Source organism: Amia ocellicauda, chromosome 16, assembly GCF_036373705.1.
Source record: "Amia ocellicauda isolate fAmiCal2 chromosome 16, fAmiCal2.hap1, whole genome shotgun sequence".
Taxonomy (NCBI): domain Eukaryota; kingdom Metazoa; phylum Chordata; class Actinopteri; order Amiiformes; family Amiidae; genus Amia; species Amia ocellicauda.
The window spans coordinates 20,005,723-20,014,804 of record NC_089865.1 but is presented as its reverse complement, the minus strand read 5'-3'; the positions used below and the strand labels follow the sequence as shown (position 1 = coordinate 20,014,804).

At 43.8% G+C, this 9,082-nt stretch overlaps 1 pseudogene; it reads right to left on the bottom strand.

Annotated features, from left to right (window-relative positions):
• Positions 1 to 522: 522 nt before the first annotated feature.
• LOC136711942 (uncharacterized) lies at positions 523 to 2,959 on the bottom strand (annotated as a pseudogene).
• Positions 2,960 to 9,082: the final 6,123 nt, after the last annotated feature.

Below are 9,082 nucleotides of genomic sequence, written 5' to 3'. Positions count from 1 at the left end.
CCGTACCAACTCTGGGCCACATCTGGGCTGCCCAGACACGAAGACCGCAGTCACGCTGAAATGGGAAGAAATAAGCAATGGTGTATCCATTGGCAACAAGACCTTGTGCCTACCGTGAAGCCTAGTAAAGAACAATATATACTGCGGGGTGCAGGAGCCAGTTCATGCACCACAAGCAGGACACAGGAGCAGGTTACCCACTGCCGCAGCCAGCGGCAACAGATGCTCTACTGATGTCAATAAATTAACTATATACACAGTGGGGCACAAGAGCAAACTCAAAGCCTACCACTGAATACAGCAGCAGCGGCCCTCAGCACAGCTAGTATAGGCCTGCTGACAAAGGAACTATGTACAATGGCGGGGTATAGGTATAAAAAACACATGCACTCCCACCTACAGAATGAACTGTATACAAGTCACAGTCTGGTAGGAAGGGATAACGATTCTGTATTGCTTTTCCCAAGTATGCTCAACAGGGGCAGACAGGGATAGAAAAGCCAGGAGCCAGAGCCTAACAGGCTACTGAGACTCAACTGAAGCCAACACCGGTTTCCCAATAGAAATAACCGGGCCCGTCACGTCCAGCCTGTAGAACCGAACAAAGGTGTGCGGCGAGACCCAACTCGCAGCCGCATAGATGTCTGCCAGTGGGGCGCCTTGAAAAAGGACCCACGACGTGGCTACACCTTGAGTCGAGTGGGCCACCAGGTGTTCAGGCACCAGGGCTGCAGTTGACTCATAAGCCGTGGTAATGGTGTCCACAATCCAGTGCAAGAGGTGCTGCTTTGAAAGCGCCTGGCCCCGCGTCCGTGCTCTGTAAGACACAAACAATTGGTCCGAGCATCGAATGTCCTTGGTGCGCTCCAAATAGCACCTGAGAGCCCGCAGCGGGCACAACAGATGTAGCTTACTCTCCTCCTCCGAAGAGAAGGGAGGAGGATGGAAAGCCATCAACTCAATAGGCCTGTTGATATGGAAAGGAGACAGCACTTTCGTGAGGAACGCAGGATTAGGTCGAAGCGTAACCCTGGAACCATCTCCTGCAAAACGGACACACGCAGGGTGAACAGACAGGGTGTGTAACTCGCTCACACGTTTTGCTGACGTGATTGAAAGCAAAAACGCCGTCTTCAGTGATGCTAACCTTAAGTCAACTGACTGCAAGGGCTATAATGGGGCCTTGGAAAGCGCGTCCAGCACTACATCAAGGCGCCATGTGGGCAAAGAAGGAGCGCAGGTAGGCCTTTCAGAAACTGTGCCGCTAAAAAATGAGAGCCCGGAGGCTCGCCATCAATCCTGACATGACATGAGGAGATGCCAAATAAACCTTGAGCGTGGATGGGGACTTGTCCAACAGCTCCTGCAGGAATTGCAGAATGACACCTATATGGCAATAAACTGGGTCATGAGACTTCTCCTGACACCAAGTTTAAAAAGTCCGCCAGCGGTAGGAGTACTGCAACCTCGTAGAGGGAGCTCTCGCTGACTGAATAGTCACTACCGCGTCTGACAGACCCCAAGCCATTGGATGATCTCACTCAGGGGCCAGGCCCGGGTTGGGATGCCACAGTGTGCCCTGCACCTGATACAGCAAGTCCGCCCACAGGGGAAGCTGCCAAGGTTCTCCAACCAAGAGGGAGACCAGGTCAGCAAACCACAGTCTGCGGGGCCAGCGAGGTGCTACCAGCAGAACTGTCACTTGTTCCTGCCTGATCTTTTCCAGAACCACTGGGAGAAGAGGTGGGAATGCGTAGAGGAGACGTGTGGCCATGTGTGGGTCCCTGACTGATCCCGAACAGAGAACCATAGGGGGCAATGTGTGGACTCTGCCGAAGCGAAGAGATCCACTTCTGCCCTGCCGTAGCGGCTCCAAGCTACTGAATCACCAGTGGGTGGAGGCGCCATTCCGACACCGGTGGGCCTCCCCGAGATAGGAGGTCCGCCGCCGCATCGGAAATGCCTGGGAGGTGGGCTGCTCTGATGGAGCGCAGCTGAGGCTGCGTCCATAGAAGCAAATGACACACTAGCCGATATAGTGTGTGCGACCGGAGACCTCCCTGCCTGTTGATGTAGGCAACCACCACTGTGTTGTCTGTCCGCACTAAAACATGACTGCCCCAAAGGGCCAGCATGAAGTGACGGCGACTGAGGAGCACAGCTCGTAATTCCAGGGCATTGATATGGAGGGCCCTGACAGGCGCCGTCCAACTGCCCCGGACTCCCTGTCCATTGCAGACAGCTCGGTGGCAGATTGGCCCCAAGGGCACACCGAGGGTTAAATTCGAAGGGCTCCACCACCAACGGAGCGCCTTCCAGCACGCTTGAGTAATGGTCACTTGACGTGCTCTGTCGCGGCGAGGATACATCCCATGGGACCCGAACCACCACTGCAGAGGCCTTAGATGAAGGTGGCCGAGGGGGAGGGTTTGGGACGCAGCCGCTAGAAGGCCCAGCAGCCTCTGGCAAAGGGACACCCTGATGCAGGCTCTCAACCAGAAGAGGGAGAGACACGCGCGTATGGAAGCAACTCTCTCTGGCACCAGCGTGGACAGCATGGCAGTCCGAGGAACTGTGCCTGCTGAGTTGGCACAAGACAGCTCTTCTCTCTGTTGACCTGAAGGCCCAACTCGGAGAGGTGGTCAAGGATCAGGCTCGTTTGACTCTGAACCTGCTCCCTGGAGTTCGGACAGAGCAGCCAGTCGTCTAGATAATTTAGGACGCGGACCCCCTGGCAACGCAAGGGGGCCAGCACTGCGTCCATGCACTTGGGAAAGTGCGAGGGGTTAGAGACAGGCCAAATGGGAGCGAACTCGAACGCTTGGCCTTCGAAGGCAAAGCGGAGAAACTTTCTGTGCGCCTGCGCGATGGGGATGCGAAAGTAGGCATCTTTCAAATCCACCAAGGTGAACCAGTCTCCAGGCTTGATAGCCTGAGACATGGCACGCAGGGTGAGCATCTTGAAACGCAACACCTTGAGGCGGCAATTCAGGTATCTCAGATCCAAGATGGGGCGGAACCGCCATCTTTCTTGGGCACAAGGAAGTATGGGGAATAGAATCCCTTGTGCTGCCCCGGAGGGGGCACTTCATGGATCACGCGTTTCTGCAAGAGAGTGGCGATTTCGACGCGAAGCACCACACACTGCAACGGGTCCCTCAGTCGTGTCCACAACATGCCTCTGAAGGGGGGTGGACGGGTCTGGAACTATAGGGAGTACCCAACTGTTATAATTTGGAGCACCCAGGAGGGGGAGGAGGAGGACGAGGAGGGGGGGCCGCTTGGGCCGCCTGCGCAGCCAGTAGGGCACAGATCTGGTCCATCCTGGTGTTGAGAGCCTGGATAGCAGCATCTCGCCCCCTGTCCGCAGCGCTCGGGCCACTGCGCCGGCGTCTTGGTGGAGGGGAAACCGATGGTGAGGGAGAGAAGGGGGAGGGGGTCCAGGGACGCCTCTCCGCGGGCCTCCCTCTCTGTCCCTTAATTGTCACAGCCAGCGGTGGGACAGAAAAAACAGGGAACACTTCTACCAAGTTGTGCCTTTTCTTTTGTGGCAACAACACGGGAGGTACCAAGGAGTAACACCAAGCACCGCCGAAGTGCGCCGAACAAAGCATTGCACACTGCAAGCCCCGCACGGGCCATACAAGCCTAGTCGCACCACATGTGCCGGGGGGGGGGAACCGGGGACATGGGGTGCCGTGCTGTTCGGGATCCGGAGGGCTTACGGTAGAAAAACCACCAGCCGAAGCGTGGCTTAACACACCAGAACCACTGCACGGATGAGTGAGCACAGCAGGGCTCAATCCAGTAAACTGGAAGAGCGAGACCTCCTACAGCCGCAGCCGTGGGCTGTAGTGCGGGTGCAAGCCGGCGGAGGAGCCCCTCTCGCGGGCGAGGTCTCTTACGACAGACCGAGGCTTAGGCCGGGCAGCCGGCCTCGGCAATTACTGCTGCTGCGTACGCTCTCGCTGTGGAGGAAAAAGTCCTGTGGACACAAAACCAACACAGCGAACTAGCCTGAATAATAATAATATTAATATTAAACGACTAGTTGTCGTGTGAAAGCCGAGATGAACCGAGGCGCCGACGGACTTCCGCGGAGCGGACAGAGCAAAACACGTGGCTAATTTAAATAAAATTAAAATAGCACAACAACACACAACTGTAGCGAATCGGTGGAAGAAAAGCACAGTATGTACTGCCAGCCAACCGAAAAACGCAGATTTCTGGTTTGGAGAAACACAGAGGCTCACTTACACGTCTTGATGAACCAAGGCGAAGGGCAAAAAGAGGAAGTCCTTGTGCAGACGTCACCTTTTATACAAACAGGAAGCGGAAGGGTCCTGTTTGAGTGACGGGCATGAGGGTCAATGGCAGCTTTGATAGGCAAAAGTCTTCGATGCATTCCAGCGATGCGCGCTGAAAACCCCTCCCCCTTGGGCAGTGCTTCTGACTCGAAAGATAACTGCCATCTTGCAAGTGCCTGACATGTCATACATGTTGTTATTGAGCAATAAGCTGAGGAAACGTTCCCATATGGAAAACTCTAAAATGTAAACTATATGTTTCTATATTTATATTGTATTCTAAACATATTACAAATATATGAAAACATATATACGATATGTTAGGCTTTGAACACTGCTCACTGGTGAATATTGCTTAACTCATGACATTTTCAAGCCAGTCGTCTATGAAACTCCTGCACTATCAGAAGACGTTTTTACTGGAGTCCATGCTACTAATGTCAAGCGTGTTTGATTTTCTTGTTACTTTATCTTAGCTCTGCCCGAATAACTCAGAGCTGTATATTAAAGGACAAGTCAAATAGGGTACTTCGAAATACATAACAATAAAATACCAAATGGTACATATTAGGATAGTTATATTATTTTTGTTGCCAAACAGAAGAACACTAGGAACCTGGACTAAATCAACAATAAAATAATTCCTGGCATCATCCATTTTTTTAATGAATTCCAGCCATGGACAGGAAATAAACCATCTGTACGACGCGGTCTGTCTTCCCCAGTACAACAACCGTTTCCTGAATGCCATAGGCGGCGGCAGTATGAACAAGTGAAATATAAATTGTAAAAATAATACACACTTACAATATAAATATGATATGAACAATCATTTCTGAGGCAAGCAAAATACTACAAATAAAACAGAACAAAATGATGATAGACGCTACAAATAGAGGATTGCTGTTGTCAATATAGATATACTTGACACTTATTAGTCTCACAGCTGTAACATTATTTGGAGCTCTGATCAATAGTTTATAATTTCATCATCTCTGTGATCATTTCAAAATCTTTTGAATATCATTTCCTTGGTTATGGGTCTTACGACTCATAAAAGAATTCCTAAAACATGCTGTTGGACTGCATGGATTTAGTCTATCTTCCCAAAAGAGGAGCACATGGGGGCTAGATTAAGTTAGACGCTTAATTGTTAAATCTAATTCTTAAGTATTATTATATGAGATAATTCACAATTTCTTTGGATGCAGTTTTACAGCTGTCATTCAAACAGCGTTTACTTTGATATTTGTTGATATTAATGTGACAACATGCAAATCATAATATTAACACAACTACTAATAATAGTAATCATAAACTATATATTCTCAATCAAAATGTGGCTTTTGAGGATGATCAGACCTGATTGTATATAACATAGGTGTTTGTTTGTGGTTATGGCAATTTTCTTTGAGTTTCAAAACCTTTATTGTGCACAACCTGTACACACCTTTGTTAGGTGAAGTGGAATTTTGGAAAGTTTCACAATCAGTCTCCATCAACACAATCATCAAAACATGTGGAAAAATGGGACTTCACAAGTATAATAAATAATGTTTGCTTGAATCGTAGTAACTATGGTATTTAACATTTCAATTGCATTGTATTGTCAATATTTTGCACTCGGTTTCTGTGCTTTCAGCCACCTCACTTTAGAGTTGGGAATAGTTGGATCTCCAATCAGCATATTGTAGTAAACAATGTAAGTATTTATTTGAGATACCTGCTTTTTCAAGCCTAGAGAGCCATCACACAGCAGACTAACCGATTCCCCCTCTACTGGCCTGTCAGTGTTGATTCAAAATTACGGTGAATGAATACGCTGTAATATTATAGTAGACACTCCAAGTGACTGGGTGTTCAGTTTAATCTGAAATGGTATTAATCACTAATTAATTCTGCATTCCTGCTTTTTCATGCAGAAATGAATCAATATTTTAATTACAAACCCCATTGCAGAGCTTTTCCGGAACTCTCTAATGAACCCTGTCTGTTCACGGGGCTGGATCTTCAAGGAATTGTCAGTGGAAGAGAAGTGAATACTCTTCTGAATTGTTTTTGTATATCGTGCTTGGCAAACATCACAAGGGGACCATGGTGCAAAAAGTACTGACATTCTTCTGCATTTTCTTAAAAATCAAGCTCAATAGATGTCAAAAATAAAGTCTGCATTTTCTAAGTAAACCCCAAAAGTTAAAAACTGTGCATTTTATCTTGAGTTAGATCATGCTTTTGTCCTCAAGTCTACCTGCCAGACAGAACTGTAGGATTGTGTAAATTGGTTTAATCTTAAAATTATTAAACATGGTTATTGCTTTTTGTGATTTCTGATTACATTAATAATGTTTTTTGTGTACCCATCACAACTTGCACAATTGAGGGTTAAGTTATTTTTGGAAAAAGGAATTTTAAGTTATTTTTGTAACAAAATATATATATATATTAAATATGTCTATATTCAAGGAAACATTATACAGTATTAAAGAAATGCAAAACCCATTGTGTCTTTGTTTTAATCAGAATATGTATTCATTCATGTTTTTAGTTTCTTATATTTATTTGTTTATTGTATTGTAAGTCACATTACAAATTCCTGTAGTACATTTTCTTAATGATACAGCCCTACAAAAAACTTTATAATTATGAAAACTGTGTATTATCATATTAGTTTTCACTCAAAATCATAAAAACCATTCAGATATCAGCATTCAAATGTATAATGTATTTCTCCGCCAAATGATTGTGTGTGGTGAACAATATTACCTTACATTACCACAGCTTACACAAAGCAAAACATACACATAGACTTAAACGTTTGGTATTGTTATTTTTCTCAAAGTATGTGCCAGGCTTTCATGATTCAGATAATAATTTGCTATATATATATAAGCTTGTTATTGTTATTTTTGCACAAGCAGTATTGAATCCAATTAGGAATCTAGCCGAGATTTTCATACAGATAGCAATGATGCATCATGTTTTCTTCCAAGGCAATATATCAAGCTGCCTATTTTTATCAAGCATGTGAAACATTTTCAGGAATGTATTAAATGATTTTTGAATAGGTGATCCTTTCAAAATTAAAAAGAAGTGTATGACCATAAATCATAGCAAGTTCCTAACAAATATCTGAACTTAGGCAGTGCAGCATTTTAACGTTTGCTACAAAGTAAAAGCCGATAAAAGGGGACCACAGAAAACAAAGCCAGTGAAACTCTGCTTTCAATCTTTGTTTCAGATGGATTACTGTTGAGATTAAATGTGGGCGTTTGAACAGTACTTTGCCAGAAAAAAAGAGTATTCATCTAAGAGACATGAGAGTCTGAGTTTTGATTGCGGTTGTCTGGTTGAACTATTCTTTTCTCGCTTGTTTGGACCACAAGCGCCACTCTTCAGGCGTCTGTGTTGTTATTCCCAAGTTGTCAATTATATGCCATTCTTCTGTGTATCTGATTTATGCTAATTAATAGAGACGGGTCTATGGCATAAACCAAAGATTTGACAAGTTTTTAAAAATCTCTCTTCATCTCTATTCAGCCTTAGGGAACATCATCTTTTTCATAGGTATCTTAGAAACTAGCATTCAAAGGATGCATTCTACATTTTATTAAAGTTGCAAATAAGCATCTATGTGAAAATGTTATCTATATGAACTGGGATATATATATATATATATATATATATATATATATATATATATATATATATATATAAGTGTGTGTGCGAATGTGTCTTGTTTGCCATGGATGAAATAAGATCTCAGTGTGACCTTCAGTAGAATGTCAGGGGTTCGTTTTATTTTTTGACGTGTGGCAGGTTCCAGGTGGAGATTTTTTGTATTGTTTTCCAGAAAGATGAGAGTGAAATTTTAAATCCTAAAACCAGACAAGAGGATAATGGAAAGGGATTTCTATGTTCCTTTTTAAGATTGATTTGTGTTATTGTTTGTGCTTCCGTTTATATTTATGTAATTAATTATAATTTATTATGATTAATAATGTATCTGGAAACCATTGTGGGATTGTTTTTTGAAATAAGTTTTCAGAGCAAGTTTCCCCCTCTTGTGACCAATCCGTGCTCCTTCTGATTTGAAAATTAAACAAGACACGTCTAGATGACTTGGAATTCAAGCTATTGTATCAATTGATTTAAATGGATCCGAGTCTTTGGTAAAATTAATATAATCACATAATATATGTTAATACTTATTCCTTTGTACATTAGTCTTTCAGGGCAGCTGACTCTTCAAGTTTTACTTCTCATTTAAGCTATAAGACATTATTATAAAAACATGTATAAAGTTACTTATATACTGCTACTATTGTATGTGTAATTAAAACCCTCATGAAGGTCGTGGGTGAATTAAACCACTGTACTTCTGAGATCTGTCAATCAAGCCATTCCAATCTAAAGTGGATCTAAACAATAATTAATACATATAAAATATCCTCTAATCATGATAGGCAGCTGTTAATATTCTTAAGCAGATGTGCAGGCAGTTTTAAAAAAAATAAAAAATATATTGTCTTACATTAAGAAATAATTCATTAATTATATGTATGGTAGAGCTGTGTTTGTCTAGGCTAATACCTGCCAGAAATAAAATCAATCTGAAGTGACATGAATTCCTCTAATGTATTTGTTATCTGTGCTGTGCAGGTATTCTACCATTGCCATGTATGAATCCAGCACCTCGGGTACTTTATTAATAACTAACATTATTGTTGTAATAGATTCATTATTCCTTTGTAGAGATCACCGAGTTGATCTGTTTA